Source organism: Epinephelus fuscoguttatus, linkage group LG18, assembly GCF_011397635.1.
Source record: "Epinephelus fuscoguttatus linkage group LG18, E.fuscoguttatus.final_Chr_v1".
Classification (NCBI taxonomy): Eukaryota; Metazoa; Chordata; class Actinopteri; order Perciformes; family Serranidae; genus Epinephelus; species Epinephelus fuscoguttatus.
The window spans coordinates 10,994,391-11,015,372 of NC_064769.1; the positions used below are offsets into that span (position 1 = coordinate 10,994,391).

At 40.0% G+C, this 20,982-nt stretch overlaps 1 protein-coding gene across 7 annotated transcripts in view; it reads right to left on the reverse strand.

Annotated features, from left to right (window-relative positions):
* dab2ipb (DAB2 interacting protein b) overlaps positions 1-20,982 on the reverse strand; it is a 213,345-nt gene that overhangs the window by 165,846 nt on the left and 26,517 nt on the right. For 2 of the 7 annotated variants that reach the window (XM_049603715.1, XM_049603714.1), the window contains exon 1: positions 6,233-6,557. The exons of the other annotated variants lie outside the window; for them this stretch is intronic. The gene's annotated coding sequence lies outside the window, so the exon portion shown is untranslated. Of the gene's footprint in view, positions 1-6,232; positions 6,558-20,982 lie in introns of those variants that run through there. 7 annotated transcript variants of the gene reach the window in all.

Here is a 20,982-nt window from a genome sequence, read left to right on the forward strand (position 1 = left end):
ATTATAAGCACAGCCTACGCCTTGAAGCACGCTTTCTCCACTCATGTACACACCTACAGAACATACAAATGTGCACTCACGCAGTGTGCCGAGAGCTAATATGTTTGCTGTAATATTATATGTTGACAACAAAGAGAGATACACTTATGAAAGCTGAAAGTTTGGCGCAATGATGGCACTAGGGGCAGAGTCCAAAATGAATAGGTTTCTTCTTCTTGGGAGAGCGAATGTGCACGGCAGATTTCATACAGATCAGGGCACTATAAGATTTTTTCATCACAGACAAACAAGCGATGGAGTGACGGATGAAGATGATCACAACCTCCTCTACTTTACAGAAAAAACAACAACATTCAAATATGTTATTAAATAAAATAAAGCATCATCAGTAAGGTTTTTAAGTAGCTTTATTGTGCATCGTTATGTGTGGGTGTATGTTCCCTCAGCAGCGAGTGATGGGAGTAATTCATTAGTTAAGGAGTGTTTTGGGAAAGCAACAAAGAACTTAGATCTACTAAAAGCCAAGGTTTCTGTGGCCCTCAATTCAAATGTTAAGCACTTAATTGCTACAACAAATACACAATAAAACATCTCCCACAGTCCCCACTAGTGGTCCACAGCACAGAACACAATGAAATGGTTAATTGATTTCAATATTAATAACCAGTAAGTGCCAGCGCACACACAAAAGGCTACATCTGCAGCAACATGCCCAAACATGCAATTGAAAAAGAATCAGATCTTTAATCTCAAACATGATCACACAGAGCTTGTGTCTGTAGATGAGAAGAATGTACCCTGCAAAACACATGTGCGTAATTGTACTGTATGCCAACAAACACCCTCAACCCCCTTTTACCCCCCGAACCTGAAATCCACGTATACAGTGAAACCACCCCCGTTCATTGCTGTCAAACATGTATCAAAATCCCCTCTGTTGTCTGTGATTTATGGCTCTAACTAATTACATAGCTGTTCTTCAGAGAGCTGGGGTGGGAGGGGTAAAGGAAGGCTGGAAAGAGATTGAGGGAAATGAGGGCAGGTCCTGTGCTACTAAAAGCCTGGAGGCAGCAGTAAGGTGTTTGTGAAGAAGAGACACTATGGACAGTATGTGAACTAAAAGGCTTTGATATTAAAATATAGAGAGCTGTGTCAGCCCCCACACATACTGCACATACATATAATCAGGATGGTGCAGAATTCAAGGGTGAAGGTTTCTTTTAATTAAACTGAAGTACTGATCTACTCAAAGATGTTTTTCTTCTGTTCATGTCCCTTTAAAAGTCAGATCTTGACTACACTGACCTGTATCCGTGCAAAGTTTATCACTATGAGTATTTTCACATTCCTCAACAGAAGGCTACAATATCTGTGCACTACCCTAAAATCTGAGGTACACCACTAATATGAAAGCCAATCGCTGTCTAATAAGGTATACATACATTGACTGGAGAACAGACTTTGACACAACACCAACAAAGAAACCTGAAATCTCCAGCGCAGAGATGACAATCATAACAGAGAGCATAGTTAGCATTAGCATAGTGACAGTTTTGAGGGCAAACACTGGTAGAGTATGCAGTCTTTGGATGTAAACTGGACCAATATGAAAACATTGAAACATCGTAGCAGATATAACCCTACATTCGCTGGGTGTCAGAATAATCTCAAAAATTGGTTCCAGATTGGGAAAATTCACGTGATTGCCCCCTCAACTTGATATAACTCGTAAAGTCGGCAAAATCTTGGGCCACGGGTTGATGTCATATGTGCAAAAACTTGGCAGACAAAAGTAAATGTTTGGTTGATGGTAATAAACTTTTTATTAATTCACATATTGCCTGTCATTTTTTTTGCTCATGTTTAATTTCTAATGTAATATTAGGTCATAACCACAAGTTGATGTCCATATACAAGTTATTTTTTGGATTAGTCAGGTAAAACATAATTTTAGTCGTTTTAGGCTACAAGTCTGGAAAAAACAACAACTTTGTAGTAACTTTAAACTGTTATCAGCATTTTGTTTAAATGCTCTGAGCAATAAAGTAAGAAATATCTTAACTTATTATGACTTAAAGTTCATGAACACACCATGTTTGGAAGAATGAGTTCCCAAATCAGGAAATCAGACCATCGGAGGAGTGTGTGAATGCAGTATTATTGTATGTTTAACAACCACTAATGCTGTGTCAACCACTAACAAGCTAACAAACAACATAAATAAAAGATGCTAACTACACTTGCCATTCTGATACATTTGGATTTTGGTGCACAACAGATTCCTCATCCAAGACTGGGTCAGACTGAGGCTCAAAGATGTATGGCTGAATCTCTCCACTGTTTTCTCTAATGCAAGCACTAGCCATCTTGGCATACACTGCTCTTTCACCAGTCTCACAGCCAGATTTATCTCTGCACTTCATTTTAGCGATGGAGAAAGTGGAAAGCAAAGACTTTTACAAGCAGCGGTGGTGGGCAGGGCAGAGGCCAGATCTAGAATTTCTCAATAAGGAAGAAAGAGTAGATCTGCTTCCAGCCCCTTTTCAGATTATCTTTTCATACTTTTTATGTGGGACAACCATGTTAAACAAAATATTTAAAAGGTATTTGGTATTTTTACATACTTAAATATGACTTAAAATACCACTACTAACTGGACTAATTAGTTTGAAAATCATTATAGTCCTATTTGCTTTTCTTTTGACCACTTTTGCAATGTACTTTACACACATTGCATACCTAGTAATAGTGAAGGGTAAACCTCTAATCCAATCAGTCTCTATAATCACTGCCAATCAGAGAAAATGCAGCTGGAGTGTGATCTTTGATTTCACAATAATTAAAACAAACATCTACACAAGTACACTCATGACAAGAGATGTTAATCTGTTAAAAAAAGGGGGAAAAAAGAGAAAAGAAATTGTCATTAGTTTCCGACAACAAATACCTTGTTGCCGTATTTATCTAATATAGGAAGCCCATTTCATTGGAATACACACTTGAGATTTCCAAGGGGCGAGAGGCAGAGATAGCAGAGATATGTGGGTAATACTAGGATGCCATTATCTCTTTAGCCAGTGTGGCAGCGGTTTATCACAGCAGTCAATCACTGAGTAATCACTATCTGCAAGGAACTCCTTCCACTTTCACTGCCTAAGAACACTTGGTCAGCTTCCGCTGCCTGAGCCGCTGGAGATAAAGATGCTTCAGAGAGTGAGTGAGCAGACTCAATGACAGATTATATTAGGTCGGCAATTTCAGCTTGAATAAAGGGTGATAAATAAACGACATCCATAAAACTCACACTGTAGACTATAATACAATACAGCCATTCTAGAGAGGTGTTTATCAAAAAATAGCAATAATAAATGAAAAAAGTAGCTAATTAATTGATTACCTTTGATTAGATTTTCTGATTTACCAATGATCAAAGTAGTTGATGTATTTTCTATCAGTCATTCATTAAGCAAAATGCACAACATTAACTGGTTTAAGACTTTTAAGATTAAAGATATGCTGCTTCTCTCTGTTTAACTTATTCTAAGATGAACGTGTTTAAGTTTTGGATCACTGAACAAAAGAAGCACCACTTGAACACAGCAATTTAGGTTCTCAGTAGGAGTGTAAGAAAATACTGAAACACTTGAAATCACGTTTTGGTGGTTAATTTTGTGTTATGTTTAAACCCCCGATTGCTAGATAACAGCATTGTAATCTATCTGGCAGAATCTTAAAGGGGGCATTGCTAGATCCGACTCAGGATTCTGTCAGTCGAATGGGATTTGCCTGTTGAATACGAATATTCGACTATTCAATCCTTTTTTCCATATAAAGTGTGAGATCTTGTACAGGGTTAAGTGGAATGTTCAGCAACGTTCACTTAAGCTAATACAGTAAACAAGCCAAGTTAGCCCAACTGTTACATTATAGGGCTGTACCCATCTCAGAATTTTGTCAGTCAAATCAAATCTGGCTGTTCAAAATTCAACTATTTGTTCCTTTTTCAAATTATTTTTCAGCATACTCAACAAGCCAAGTTAGCCCTCAGAGCTAATGTGTGCTAGCTGTGCTCCTGTTAATACATTGTAGGTCTCAGAATGTTGTCAGTCAAATCAAATTTGGCTGTTAACTAAGAATATTCAACTGTTCATCTCTTTTCAATAGAGTAAACAAGCCAAGTTAGCCCTCCAAGCTAATACTTGCTAACTACGCTCCTGTTAATACATTATTGGTCTATACCCGTCTAAGAATTTTGTCAGTCATATCAAATTCAGTTGTTAACTACAATATTCAAGTACTTGTTTTTTTATAGTAAACAAGCCAAATTAACCCTTCAAGCTAATGCACGCCAACTATGCTAACAACAAACTGGAAATGTGCAACAGGGTATGTTGCCGACACTTGATATATAATAAAAACCAGACACTGTATTTTGTTAAGTTGCTTAAGATAACATTATCTCAGAGCCTGACCAGGTTAAGCCCCTCTTCCTCCAGGCAACTACTTCCATCTCACTGGACTCAACCTGGCTCTGGGTCCACAGCTGCCTGTACTGGAGGGCAGCGTGAAAGTGAGGAGTCCTCAATCCGCGGCTAAATCTGGGGACTGACACATCCCCTGAAGTTTACTGGATGCTGACTGACAATAAGAAAAAATTACAGCTCAACTTGAAGAATCTCAGTCAACTAATGATTCAATTCTTTAACTTTCAGGAGGTAGCCCTGCACATTTCATTTAAAAAACTGCCTTGCAGAATCACACTATATTGAATTGTAACCCCTGTCGCGTGATATGTGTCCTATATCCAGTTCACATTTTTCTGATATTTTATGGACTAAAAGTTTTACTGATTGATCAAATAAACAACCAACAGATTAATTTAATGAAAAAATAATTAATCGCAGCTTGCAACAAATCCATTTCAATAAATTGACAGCCAAGTTATCCAGCTGTACAACAGCTGTCATCTGCAACTACAGAAGGGTGTTTTAGTCCAGATCACTACTGACCTCCAACCTCTATATCTTTTCTTATGATCCACACTGATCCCTGTCTGGTGCTCTGGCCCACTCATCTTCCCCTCCACTGACTCTGCCACCTTAGGAATGCCATTCCAGTTCAGTCCATAATTCCCGCTCAGTGTTCCCAGTAATCCCTCTTCTCCGGCTGCTCTGAGCCGACTTCCTTCCCCACAGCTGCTGGCTGGCCCGGCTTGCTCTAATAATAGGACAACAATGCCCGCCCCACGCCCGGACACACTGCACTACTACTGAAAAGAGAAAAAAAAAACAAAACTATAAAAACTCCATGCATGGAATCTGAAATATTTCAAACTGTTCCCCACAAATGTTTACTATAACTGATAACAAAAACGGTCAGAAAACATTAACATAGATGTTTAATGTCACTACAATTACTGACGCCCAACTCCAAAAGAGCAGCATTAGGCAAACTTGTTGACGTTTAGTACCTCTGTGTGCGGGTTAAGACTGCAGCATGTAAACACATGTTGGTGGAGGAATGATGATGAGGCTGCACACTCAAGTGAGCTACTATCTGTGGTAGAGTCAGAGAAAACACTGTAATCATGCAGGAGCTGATAAATGAGGGCTACACACTGCTAAAGTACTTAAACACTACCTTGTGCCTTTGCCACTGTGTGTTGGAGTGGGACTGCTCCCCCAACACACACACACACACACACACACACAAAGCAAATAGGTTATGAATAAATGTCACATTTACGTTCCATGGTCCTGTCAGCAAAGCAGCCCCGAGCTGCACACACAAACACCACGGAAAGAGAGGCATTAATCAGAAGAGCGACTGAGAGCTGCACTGAGGTTTCTTTTCTCATCTTCTGCTGTCCCACTTGTAGAAGTAGAGCTCTGAATCACATGTTACAGCTCCTTGCGTCTGAGCCGGACATTTCTTCAGCAACCCTTTATTTCCTCCTCATTCATTTCATCCAGAGAAGATTCTTTCTCACCCTACGTTGCTTCTTTCTCTGACAGATCAGTGCGATAATGTTGCTTCCCTGGCACGTGAAAAGCTTCCCTCCACACCTCCTCCTCTCTTTCAACCCCCCTCCGCCATTCCACCAAGAGAGCAATCCTACAGAAAAGCTAACAAAATTTGAAACTCAGCCCCCCCCCCCCTTTTTTTTTTGCTCCCACAGAGTTATTGGCCAGAAAAAGGAGGAAAGAAATAACAGTGGAAAGCTGGTGCTCACCTCAGACAAGATCCCACTGCGGCAGGGAAAGCAGAAGAAATATCATCCTCAATCCGCACAGAAAAGCAACAAGTAGTAACTCCAGAGATTTCTCCTCCCCTCTCTCGCACTCCTGCTTCCTTGCTCTGTTTCTCCCTCTGCTTTACACTCATTCAGGCTGCAGTAGCTGCAGTGGACTGAGCAAGTATGCCTGTGGGGTGTGTGTGTGTGTGAGTGTGAGGGTGTGAGAGTGTGTGTGTGTATGGTCCTGTGGACTCCTGCAGGGGTATTGACTCTTAGCAGGGTTCAGGTCCTCCCCCTTTCTCGGGATCACAGAGAGAGAGACAGAGAGAAAAGCTCACCCACACACACAAACAGAGGGCAGGAGAGTTCTGTCTTTGTCTTTTGTTGCTTTCTCTCACTTCCTTGCTCTGTGTCTTCAAATGTCTGTAACTCCCTGCTCCTGCTCCCTTACGTATGAGAAAGCGAATGGTAGAGAGAGACTGTGTATGTGTGTGTACGTGCACAGGGAATGCCGTCCTGCTTCAGCGCCCCGGGCCGGGAGGAGGAGGAGGAAGAGGAGAAGGAGGCGGAGCTTAGACCTCAGAGAGCCGAATTCCTACCTCGCGTCCGACCAATGGGAGGCCTTGTTGCGGTTGACCAAAAACCGCGGGGCCAAGCCGGGCCTCACTACCACACTCCAGCTTTAAAGCATTAGCTGGAGTTTGCTGTGCACTTAGGCTACATTCTGCAGCAGTGTTGTGAGTGATCATTACTGCTTTTATCTTGGGAAAAATGCATTTTGCTCTGCCTAAGTAATATTTCAACTTTAAACCATGAAAAAACACGCATTCTATGTTAATTTCAATGGCAAGCCAATGAGATTCCATCTATATAGAATATTTCAGGCACATTCAAAATGTTACAAAATGTAAAATGTATTCAAAAAAGAAAGAAATTACTTTAGGCTGTGAATGAAAGAAAGTATCTGTTGAATGTCTTTCAGACTCAAGTTACCACACAAAACTATGCCAAAACTACAAAAGGTAACAGGTATGTTACCGTGGAGATGTTTCCTTGTCTCTTCCCACGTCCCTCCCTCCTCCTTGCCGAAGAACAGCACTCTCATGTTTCGGCTGCTGTCCTTGGCCAGACATTTGTCAAGCAAGGCATTTGTCCACAGAATTGACAGATCCCCACCCTCCTCCTGCTATTCATGCCAGTTTACTGCTGGCTACCTCAACGACTCAAAACACTAAAGCCTTCGGGCTGTGAAATAAGGAAAATGATGATCTTTCCTTGATGCAAACTGAAACTGTGCCATGTTAGCATTTTTTATTATACCTTCTGCTGTTTTGCATCACCACAGTGTTTTTTTTTGGAAAAAAAGAAAAATGCTATTGAAGACAATATCAAAACAAGAGTCTACAACCACACCAGCTGCTTGGTAAGTTTGTACTTAGCACAGAATATGAAGACGAACGATGCATCTCCACTTCCTCCCACTATACAAAAATAAAGCTAAATTATCACAGATACAGACTCGTTGTTGTTTGGAGCGGGGGTCTGCAGTAGCAATTAGAAAGTGAAGCTGCTGTATTGAGTTCCCACCCGTCCGACCTAATAGGGAGCAGGGATTGACACACAGCTGTCACTCATGACGCCACACCCCCTTTTAATAGTATCAAATAACTAGTTATAACCAAATTAATCAGAAAAACAAACACTTGAATTCACATTATCATGATAAGAACTAACTAAAATGACACAAACGATCTATATAATCAGCACAATTTCAACATGGACACCCACAATTAGTGTCACCAAATTAGCATTCAATCAAATATCCCCTCCTGTTCCTGAGATACGACGTTAAGTAAGTGTTTTTGCACAATATTATGTCACAGTGAAGCTGACCTTTGACCTTTTGGATATAAAATGCCATCACCTCATATTATTACTTCACATTACCATTAGATATTTGTGTGAAATTTTGTCATAACTAGCGTATGAATTCTTGAGTTATGGCCAAAAATGTGAAGTCATGGTGACCTAGACTTTTGACCATACATCGTCAAACTCTACTCAGTTCATTCTTAAGTCCAAGTGGATGTTAGTGCCAAATTTGAGGAAATTTCCTCAAGGCCTTATTGAGATATTGCGTTCAAGAGAATGAGACAGATGCAAAGTCACACTGGCCTTGCCCTTTTGACTAAAAAAATCTAATCAGTTCAGCGCTGAGTCTTAGTGGACGTTTGTGCCGAATTTGAAGAAATCCCCTCAAAAGTGTTCTTGAGATGTCGAATTCATGAACATAAAACAGATGCAAGGTCACACTGACCTTGATCTTTGGCCAACAATATCCAATAAGCTAATCATTGAGTCGAAGTGGACATTTGTGGCAAATTTGATTAAATTCCCTCAAGGCATTCTTGAGATATAATGTTCACAAGAATAGGACATTCAGACAAAATTCTGGACAACTGGACAAACAACTCCAAAACACAATGCCTTCCGCCACAGCTATCACCAGTGCGGTTGAATAAAAACCACAAATGTCAATCTCATAGTGGCGTAAGGGAAAATTCAGAGGATCACCAAAGTCTTTCGGATTCATCAGTTCGAACCATGATTGATTGCACCAAACCGCATTTGCAATCCATCTACCAGTTGTGAAGACATAACAGTCTTAGCCAAAGAGGGGGACCAACTGACTGATACATCAACATCACCTTATCTACAGTCATGTCTCTACTGGTGCTACAAATGTAGAAAAATGGAAAAATGTTCACACAAATTGGTGGGCACGAACATGTACTCAAAAACATTAACCAGACCAAAAAGATGAAATCTGGAAAAGAAAACCTGTGTTTTAAACTATGTTTGTGGTTCCACTGTTTCTATTACTGTTAGTATGTAAGCACTCTTGGTATATTTACATTTGCTTAGCCTTTAATAGATCATTCAGTCCTTCAATTAGAAAGTTTGTGTTTAAGGTTAAATGATTTAGACTGACTGATCTAATATTGTGATGACAAGAGGTTTCCTTTATTTAACTTCTTTTAAACCTATAATTGGGCTAATTGTAATTATAGCAACAGAGCATGAAGAAAGTCAACAGGTTAGAATAAACTGATGACAGACAGCATCATGTTTCCTCCACTTCACATTTAGTGAGTCTTGGCTTCCAAAAGCAAAATGGAAACAGCCGTGTCCCCACACATATCCAGTAAACTTAAAATGATACAAATTGTTCTGGTGCGGAGGCAGTCTGTGACTTCACTGAGGATGGGATAAATATGTTGATCTATTACTTTCATATGTTTCTTGCTTCCGAGGCATTCAGCACATCTATAAAACTCTCCAGTTAAACATCTTGTTGATAGTTTGCCTTTGTTTGTTGTGCACCAAGGCTTGGTGACGAGAGTTGTTTGACACATTTTGGCATGTGTTGTTACTCCTTTAAAAAAAAAAAAAGAAAAAAGAAAAAGAAAAAAAACTGGCTTGATCACTTCCAAATTTCCAAAACAATTTATGGCAATTAGTGAGGCTCTTTTTTCCAATGTTTTTTCCTGAAGAGCACCATGACACTACCACAGTTAAAGTGCTAAATACAGAAATATGTAAGACAACTGTCACCTGTCAGCTTACCAACAGGGACATACTTGAAGCACAATGAACCACAAAGCTGCATGACATTCTTGATTTTCCATTTCCATCTAAAGTGCTCTTAACTAAAATCCCCACCGTATTGTGCCAAACTTAATTATGTTAATACCCCAATTAAGACTGGAGAACAAAAAATAACCATCAAGTACTATGTGCCATTTTTAAAGTGTTTGTTTTCATTAGCCCTTTTCACACAGAGATTCCACAAAACTGCTGCGACGAAGACCCTTTATTACACCGGCTTTGCCTTTTTACACAAAACCAAACAACGCTGGCATTATGCTGCCCCCCTTTCCGATGCAAAAGACACCTGATGTGTAACACAACAGCATTGCCGTCTAGTGTGACTTAATACGCTTCTAGCAGCACTACTTAAACATTAACAACTGTATAAAATGGGAATAACAATCATTTACCATCCCTGTTATATGGCAGTTGATCTCGTCCTTTGCTCGTAAGGTAAGGAGCTCCTGGACTTTACTACCTCCGCACTATGACACTTTTGGCCGCAGTTTTTCTTCGAGTCAGCTGCTTACTGCTACTAGCTGCTTTTTGTACTCACAGTAGTGGGTCCCACACATAATATGCAGACAAAATGTCAAACCAGTCCATTGCTGTCTTGAAGGCGAACTGCTTTGTCCCTCCATCACATGTTCCCACCTTTTATACATAACAGCGCTGCAGAGTAATGGCACAACATTCCTGCCTTGAACAGACCGTGTAAAAATGGCTGTTGTTTAGTGCAGCCCAGCCTAGTAGAAAAGACATAGTTAACTATTGTTCTATTAGGCATTGTTTTTTGCTTCTATTAGGCACTGGATTTTGCTTTTGCTCCATGAAAACACGTCTTATCTTGTATATTTGCATACTTTGCCAGATATTTCATACCCTGTTTTAAAAATGGACCCAGTGAGTGAGCCTGATCTGGGGAACCCACTGGCTGTTCTGGTTATTACTGGCTGTGAATGTTAAACTGTCGTTACTGCACTTAGTCTTACTGTAATTTGAGGCATTCTCTGGCACAAGAATTTCCTTTGGGATAAATAAAATTTCTACTGAATTGAATTGAACTGTACACCTACATACATCTGAAGGGCCAGACTTCATACAAACCTTTGCCTAATTCCCTAAAAATCCACCAGCTGAGCTGAAGAACTGTGACACTAAGAAAGACTTAACCTTGAATAAATACATGGGTCTCATTTGTCTTCTGCATGTGTGCACGCATTTCATTTTTGTTTGTCTGTTATTTTCTTATTAAAGCTGGACCTTGTTATTGCCTGGCTTGATGTTTACTATCTGCCTTTAAACCGTACAGTAGTGTCATGTGCCTCTTTTTCATGATGGTTAATCACTGTGTTGGGTCTGCTGACCATAAAGTCCTCTGATTCTGGTATATCCTTACAGTTATTACTCAGTGCTTACTCTGTTCTTAGTAGTGCTGCATACTGGCTCCATTAGCATGTGTTAGCCTGGTGGTTTAACAGCAGATTAAGGTTAAACCAGTATAACTACAATACTTGTTACGGACGAAGTTTGGCCTAAGTCTAATTCCACCTTCAACAAACAATTACCAGGAATAGCCATTGAAAACCAGAGAGCAGAAGTAAAAATGGGAAAGACAGAAACCCAAAGGCTGAAGTGACATAATGAGTGAGTACTTTGGTATGTGGGCTATAGAGTTACACAGGGACAAAAAAGTGAAGCAGTGAAGTCCACTCCTATAGACAACTCTGACACGCCTCTTCTTTTATCTTGGTCTGTTTGTCTCCCTTTCTGTCTCTCTAATCCCTCACCCCTTGTCACTCTGTTTACTTTCCTGACTCGGTTTGTGTGTGTTTATATCCAAGAACGTGTGAAAAGTTGACAACATGCATAGTAAAGAAGACTATGTTTAGCCTTGTGTTTGTTTAAACTAAGCATAAACTGTGTGTATGAGGATGTGAAAAGTCAGTTTCTTCTTAGTAAAATCCACAACAAGGATTGATTTTTTTTAAATGGCTCTCCCTCGAGAAACAGCACTTATGCTACTGCTGAAACAGAAAGAATATACAGGAGAGATGAAGAAAAGACAGAGCAATGTACTAGCAGCAAGCAGAGAGCAAAGTGCCAGTGTGACAAGAGAGCTGACAAACACAGGAAAGAGTCTGGCAAATATGTATTCGCAGTATCCTAATGATCTGCCTCGAGGATGAATTTTGTCATTCTATACTCTGTTGAGCGCTAGGGTGCAAAAAAAAAAAAAAAGTTTGTGCATAAGCACAACTTAATGCATAAACAAAATGCCACTGCGCTCCTCAGAATGCTGAGTCCGAGAAAAATTAACACATAAAACAGACACACTACATCAATTCAAATCAGTGTCTGGCCTACGATTTGTCTCATGTTTCCTTTCGCCAGTTAAAGCAGAGAAACACTGGAATGTGTATTTCAGTAATAGGAAGAGTTGGACATGGGACAGTCAGGAATGCCATCATCTGCCACTTCAGAGACAAAGGCACTTGTGTGCGGCACGTGGGGTCAGACTGCTACCATGCCTACCGTGCCAGCAAGTGCTTTTTGTGGAAGAATTCCAAAGAGAATTCAATGTATAAAAGGCTGGAAGTGGGGCATTCTGGGGCCCAGGGGTCTAATGTGCATACAATTTAACCGCAAAGTTCCTGGTTTCATTTAGACCTTTATCACATATCTTTCACACCTTGTTTTCTATCAGTTTTTACAGCCAATTAATTACTATCTAGTAACGGCAAAACCAGAGCAACACACTGAACTCTGACCGCCTTTGTCATAGATGGAGTATTGTTTCATTTTAGGTAAAGCACTGACATACTTACTATCATTATGCTGTGGAGTGATGAATCGTGCTTCTCTGTTTGGCAGTCAGATGGGCAAATCTGGGTTTGGCGGATGCTGGGAGAATATTACCTGCCTGACTGCATTGTGCCAACTGTGAAGTTTGGTGGAGGAGGGATAATGGTATGGGGCTGTTTTTCAGGGTTTGGGCTTGGCTCCTTATCTCCAGTGAAGGGCAATCTTAGTGCCTCAGCATACCAAGACATTTTGGACAATGCAATGCTTCCAACTTTGTGGCAACAGTTTGAGGAAGGCCCTTTTCTATTCCAACATGACTGCGCCCCAGTGCACAAAACAACGACTATAAAGACATGGTTTGATGAGTTCAGTGAAAGAACTTGACTGGCCCGCACAGAGCCCTGACCTCAACTCCATCGAGCACCTTCGGGGTGAACTGGAACGGAGATTGCGAGCCAGGCCCTCTCGTCCAACATCAGTGCCTGACCTCATAAATGCTCTACAAAATGAATTGGCACAAATTCCCACAGAAACAATCCAAAATCTTGTGGAAAGTCTTCCAGTAAGAGTGGAAGCTGTTTTAGCTGCAAAAGGGGGACCGACTGCATATTAAAGTGTATGTATTTGAATATAATGTCACTGTCAGTCCCTGTTGGTGTAATGGTCAGGGATCCAAATACTTGTGTCCATATAGCTGCATACCATTGCAGACCACTGTTCAAGAACAACAAACAACCAAACCAGCTTTTTTAGCTAGTCATTGCAGCATTTACAGTGGGGTTTTTTTAGCCACCAAACATGGGTGTTTTAGAGCGACTTGTAACCGTGTTTTGACCAGGGATAGTTTGACAAAAAGCAATTGTTTTTTAAGGAGACATCGTTGCCTTTCAAGCCCAGACAGAGTCACAAAAAGTGCTTGTTTTTTACCTAGACATTGCTGCAATTCCAGCAAGGATTGTGCCATAAAAACTAGGTATTGTAAGCCTTACCATCATCAAATAGTTTTTGTGCTAAACCATGTTAACCACAGCAGTTGTTGAAAAACATAAAGGAAAGGAAAGTTTCAACATATCCGCAACGTAATAATTACAAATGTAATTGTAAAATTTTCTAAAAGGTATACAAGTGCAAAATAGCATCATGCAAGAAGATGTAGAATGTCTGCAATTGGTCTGCTAGTTTCCCGGGCTGCTAAACCAGTGCTGTAAAAGCTAGAAATGCTGAGTCAGTTAACACAGAAATGCTCTGTCAAAATGAATAATTCTCAATACTCAATACAATCCCAATACAGCTCCAAGTCTGGGTAGACTTGGCTTGAGAGCAGAGCCTTTTTACCGCCAAATATAACCACATTATCTTTTGGAATAAACAGTAAATTCTTTGATGAAAGTGTCTTTGAATGAATTTTTGGAAACACACATATTGGGTCTAAAATCTGACAGCAGAGCAGCTTAATCTTGTAACGCTAATAAAGACACAAACAGATAAAACATGGAGTCACATGAATCTGACAGACTGTTTAACTGTTATCATATCTTAACCTTATTGACCTCAATGCCTTCATTGTTTATGTGTGGGAGTTTTACATACAGCATACATAGAACAGCGTGTGACATGATGTGAAGTTTTGGCAGCTAAACCGATGATCATGGATTCAGTTAATAATGTGATGGTAAAAAAAAAAGGAAAATCTGAAACATATAGAATAGCAAAAACTTTAAATCAACTTATAAAAGTTTTATGCTGCTGCTTCCCCACAGCTCTCGTTTCCGGCTCAAATTACTGTGTTTTCCCATCAGTGATAGCACTGAAATAAATACTCTAGCGGATCATCACAGATCTGTAACTGGGTAAACCACATAAACAATGAGGAAGGATAAACAAAACACTGATTAAGATCAGTTTATCTTGCCATTCTAGCATCCTACTCTGAATAGAATCTGCCAGGCTTAAGTCTGCTCGTGCTCATGTTCTTTCTTACTTTACCAGTTTCCTTTCACATAGTCAATATTTTCCAACTTTCTTTCCTCAGCCTGTTCCCTCACCACTCTCACCCTCTCTGGCACTCTTTGCTCAGTGTGTGACCACCACATTTACATAAGATTTACAGAGACATGAAAAGCGCATTCCCCAACATAAATTTGTTGTGAGCGTGTAACAAGCTCATGGCTGTGTTTGGCTCAGTTTCTGCCCCTTCCAGTCACTTCAACTTAGACACACATCACACATTTCAACAGCAAAACATACCAGGGAAACACACTAATGCACAAATGCTCACACAAACCACACTAACACCGTTAACATCTACATAACATGCAGCAAATGCACACATTTACATTTGTACACACGTTACAAATGTAAATGTGTGCATTTGCTGCATGCACATGCACACATTTACATTTGTACACACGTTATATTTTTCCTTGATTCCCTATTGCCTCGGCAGTCCTGTTGACTGACAGTCTCCCATCAGGGAGGCTTTCTGACAAATGGGGCCAAATGGAGTCGTGCCACTGTTGCTGCTGGCCGCTCGTCAGCTCTCTGAGGTTATTGCTTAGCTCTGCTCTTACAGCGTTATTTATATCCACCATCACCAGACTAGTTTTAAGTGTTTGATGAACTTTTCATGTGTCATCTCCTGTGTGGAAGTCTTCTGTAACCTAAAGTGTCTTCGGGTGTGAAAAAATGCAGTTCTATATCTTATTGTCATAACAATACCATCAGAATATGCTGAATTCCCTGAATTTCTGAATTCCTAAAACTCCCAAAGCGTATCAAATTAGGAAAGAGATGTTCTTGCACTTCACTTTTATTACTTTAAAAAATCCACAGTGGGGTTGGTCAGGAACTAAGTGATACTACTAGAGTCAGTGATTGCCTTTGTGACCACAGGACATAGTTTTGTCTAGATATCAAAATTAAGACCTCCAGACGGTACCTGCCTTAATACCTTGATACCAATATTAAAATGATACTGCAGCAAAAATGTAAAGGAAAAGTAAAGGAATAATAGATGACAGAAAATGAAACTTTAAATTCTTTGTTTTTTCATGATTTAAAAAAAGAAAAGAGAAATGTTTTGTTTTGAATGTTTGCCAAACATTGCCCACACAGTCAGAAACACTGTCCCTGACTGGCTGACAAGTCAGAAACACAGCCTCTGTGTCACTCTGCAGTTACACCTCCAAAACACTAGTTGGCGGCGGCATTTTAAGTGCTGTAAAGTTTATTTACTTCAAAACACACCCAAAACACAAAGTATACACGGATTAATAAAGACAACTTTAAACACAAGTACATAAATCAGCTTCACTATCGCTCACAGCATTCACAGACAAAGCACTTGTCTTTATCTGGACACATTTTTCCCACTAATACAACATGCATTACAACATTATTAGCACAAGTCTATGGCATTTTACATTGTATATATTAGCCTAGCAGCCAGCAAAGCTTTCCTCTTGTCATATGTCTGTGGATATTCTCATTATGCGGCCCTTGCTGCTGTACCTAAGAGACTGAACAACAAAAACTAACCTCAAGTGGCTCAAAGAAACACAACGACAGTCGTTCACTGGTAACCACACATCATGCCTAATGACTGTTGCTCACCAGTGGCCCCACTCACTCCTAATGACTGTCGTTCACTAGTGTGACTCACCTGACCCAAACAATGGTCCAGTGAAACTCCACTAACGAAGTATTGTCTTATGAGGGTGGTGGGTGTACACCTCCACAGAGGTTAAAAACCTGAGTCTTACTCCACTGTTTGTCAGACTAGTGAGGACTAGTCAGACCGATGCGTTGAGAACTGATGAAGCCGCTTGGATAAGAGGCGAAACGTCTTCTAGACAAAATCAAAGTCCAGTTGCCTACGATTTAATTTTTGCCAAAACTCTTGTCATATGAAGCCAGGGAAAACAGTAACATTTAACGAAGGTAGTGTTACCAAATTCACCTCTATTACAACTGACAGGGCTCACCAACGAACAACCGTCTTATACTAAACATGTTTTCCAAACAAATATAACATGCTAACATTATTAGCACAAGCCTATGGCAATTTACATTGTATAAATTAGCCTAGCAACGAGCAGATATTTCCTCTATTCATATGAAGCCAGGATTAATTACGCACAAGACTTAAAATGCTATTTTTGTGTAGACAGTGTAGGAGCCTACACTGTAGCTAGGGTGTCACTTCAATACAGAAGTATAAATTCTGCCTAACAAGGAGAATGCATTTAGGTCATTTTGCCTCATCTCCTCTCAAATCGCTTTAAGTACAGTACCATTTTTAACAAGTGTATTGTGATACCTCTCTAGTATGAGTACACAGTACGACACTAGCAGGAAACTCTTAAGATCTCAAAAACTTTGCCTCCATATTTTTCAGAAGAAACTAGCTCAAGTTTTGGTGCTTTTTCAAGGGGCCATTAACTATCAAGGCAGAGTCTGTGTTGTGATGAACATCAAACACAAGCAATCATTCAGTCTGCAAGAGAGAACTGGTTGTAGTATCACTTTTAAGACTAGAGATAGAACTTTTGTTTGATGTTACTGACATTTACAGTAAATGACAACTATAAAGCTAAAAACTTGGCAGTCTAAAAGTGAGCGAAGAGAGACGAGGCAAACTAATTTAATTTATTTGCTAATTGCTTTATTGTGGTGACATACCAAAAACAGACTAATTGCGTACCACTACACACAAAGAAACAGAACATCACACTCTGCAGATTGCCACTCTAGAGACAGACATCTTGGTGTGTCGTCCTCTGAATGTCTCCTTTATAACATCTTTTAAAAATCATACTATTGTAAATAACAAAGAACACAATGACTTCAAAGTCATCCATTTATGTGTTTTTTTTTTCTACACACACACACAAAAAATGTCTCAAACCAAGGAGCCATTTATGATCTGGAATCTGTTTGGTTTTGATTTTCTTTAAAAAGGTTAACAAAACTGGACCAAAGGACATTTTTGTTCCTGAGTTCAGGTGTTGAGGCTCCTTTGCTCCTGGGATGATTTGGCCACTGGGCTGGATTATCCAATAGGCACTCTGGGCATGTGTCCAGGGGCCCATGCCACTTGGAGGTAATGTTAGCCAAACAGGCAATAGATATAGTAGTTTGGAAAATGAATGAAACAAGCAGCTAAAGTGGGACAGACAGCCACTGAAGAGCAGATGAGGAGAACCGGAGAGGGGTAGACAGAAAAGAGACAGCAACAGGTGTGTGTCTGGTCAACTTACATTGAACATAATATTTTTTACTATGGAAAAGTCAAAAAGCTCTGTCTGCTTTATCTTCCATTTCATGTCAGATACTTTAAGTCTTTTAATCAAGTTGTATTGCAATGGTTAGCCTACGTTCAATGGTTACATTCAGTGGTGGAATGTAACACAAATATATTTACTCAAATACTGTGTTTAAGTAAAATTTTGAGGTACTTGTACTTGAGTATTTATATTTAATGCTACATCATACTTCCACTCCACTACATCTCAGGCAAGTACTGTACTTTTTATTCCACCACATTTGATTGATAACTTTAGTTACTTAACAGACTCAGATTATAAATACAAATTATACATCAACTAATGAATTATAACATATAATTATAGGTTATACATTACCCAGCAGAAGGCTACATGAAGTTATTAAAATGAGCTTCACCTCAAGTTCATTCATTCATTCATTTTCTGTAACCACTTATCACACCATCAACCAATTTAGTGTCAGCAATTAACCTAGCCTGCATGTCTTTGGACTGTGGAAGGAAGTCAGAGATAACCCATGTTGACAGATTATGCACTCCACACTCCACACAAAAGGGCTCCCCCAACCCAGGGTTTCAACCAGGAACCCTCTTGCTGTGAGGCAACAATGCTAAACACTGCACCACTGTGCCACCCAAGCATTACAGCAATGAACACATTAATTCATCAGTGATTATAATCCAACAATATAATATGCATAATTGAAGAAATAATTGAAATGGGCCAGTCTTGCATTGTCTGCTTTTACTTTTTGCACTTTCATTATATTTTGATGCTAGTACTTTTCTGCTGAGGGATTTTTACTTTAATCTTGTATTTGTACACTGTAGTATTGCCATTACATTACTTAGGTAAAATATCTGGATACTTCCTCTACCACTGATTACTTTTAATTGTCATAATGAATTAGAACTATTCAGGATATGCCCTGTATGCTTTATCTGATTTATTAAAGAAAGAAAAAAAAATCTGACCACCACCACACCAAGTTGGCTGGGCACCCATCAAACATTTGTGCCTAAAGGCCCGTGACGTGATGATTCCAGCCTGTTTGGCCAAAAGGCATCGTATTAATTCTTAGCTCCTCTGAAACAATTAGTAGTAGCAGGCTTTTAACTTGCAAGACAAATATGCCAAGGAGTGGGAGCATCCCAAAATGCCTTGAGGATGCATCAGGTCCTGACACTCCAGCCACCTTATGACATGGTCAGGTCAGGGATGTATTATCCAAATATGTAGTGTAGTATCAACACAAATGAGTCCTTGACCTCTGAGAAGGACCACCTAGTCAAGTCTGTGGTAAATATATATATAGCACAACAAAGCTACCAAACAGAGACTACTGAGGTCTTCTCTGTCTCTGTTCTTGTGTGTTTTCATGGCTCTTATGTACCCAGCTGTTTCTTTCTCATTTTCAGTTTTTCAATGTGGGACTATCCATTATGCAAATAGTCCTAGCAATCCCCCTGTGTGGCTGCATGGCTGAGCGCAAATGTGGGTGATGAGTGGTTGTTTTTTTTTTTTTTTTGCCTTTCGTCTTCAGAAACATCGACAGTTTTCTCTACAGATAAAGTCAAACATAAGCATGGAGGCAAAATCCCATCACAAGCAGCCACTCGAGATGCATTTGAAAAGAATTTTAAAGCCAAGTGTGAAATGCAATCAGCCTCAACTGGATGAAGACACAATCTGAATGTTTCCATGCAAGAAATCAAGTCTTAAGAGTGACAAAGACTGTGGTTCAGTACTGACGAGAGGTGGAAAAGCAGTTTGTCTAAGTAAAAGATGTGTATGTAAAGGTTTGGTTTTCATTTGAAAATAGCATCGACACCACAAATCAGAAGTCATCAGAGCAAGTTGAATTAAGAAAAGCCTGTGCCACAATACATAGCCTGCCACAGACATTCTTTTCCGGCCCAACTAATCCAGTGCCACTTGCCTTGACCTCGGGAGGAGCATGACAAGCAGTATGGCTTTTTTTTATTTATACTGTGCTTACTTCAAATGCTTCTGAAAGAGCTGGAGCAGAGAATTATCACAAGCAGTTTTCTTCAACTTTACAGAGCTTTATAGCGATTGTTTGACTGTCTGGCTCACAACTTTACCATTTTGATTCACTCTCAATGCCCCCAATGTGATGTTTTAGTAGCTGTTTCCAGCAAAAAAGCTAAAGAAAAAAAAAAACAAAAACAAAAAACACTGACTCTCCTCCCTGCTCAGAACCAAGCAGCACACAGGCAAAAGTTAGTGACTACCTGGTGAACATAGTGGATTATTTAGCAGCTGCAGCACCAGATATTTCCCTCGGAAGACCAAAAGACAGAGCTTAAGGTGGATAACAGACTTACATTCCCCAGTTGGCCAGATGCACAACTTCACATTAATGCTGCTCTTAGCCTGTTGACATCTGGTGTTAACATGCATCTTGGGCGACTGGACCACAAGTGGATAGCCCTAAGTCTGTTTGTTCACACCTGGCATTAAGTTGAGTCTCCACATGTGTCCTAAGTGACCACTTGTGGTCAGATAGCGTCCTTGTGGTTCTCTTGATTGGTTGAAAAAGGGTGTTTGTACTGAATATTTTTGCAGCCTGGCCATTTACAGCACCTCCCAGAGGACAGAAGTTGGTACCCCTCATGCAGGACATGCGAAGGGTCCAGGAAGATTCTATCAGCCAGTCTGAGGGTACACTTATACCCTTTATTCACCAAAATTAGCACATGTAAGTGAGTTGTTTCAATACTTTTCAATTGCCAGTTGACCTAAGCAGTGTACACGGCTCTGCTGCAGACAAGTATGACCTTCTCTGTGTGTTTTTTTGTCCTGGTGTGTCACATTCGACTTCACAGATGTCCACAGATGGAAAACTGCTTAGTAAACAGTAGAAAGTAGAATGGAGGCCAGTATAATTGTAACAGTAATCTCTTCCTTTTTCAGTCTCTCTCTAAAACTGGGTACTGGCTACTTTAGAAAAATGTTTGTGCGCTGCTTGGACGGAGACAGACA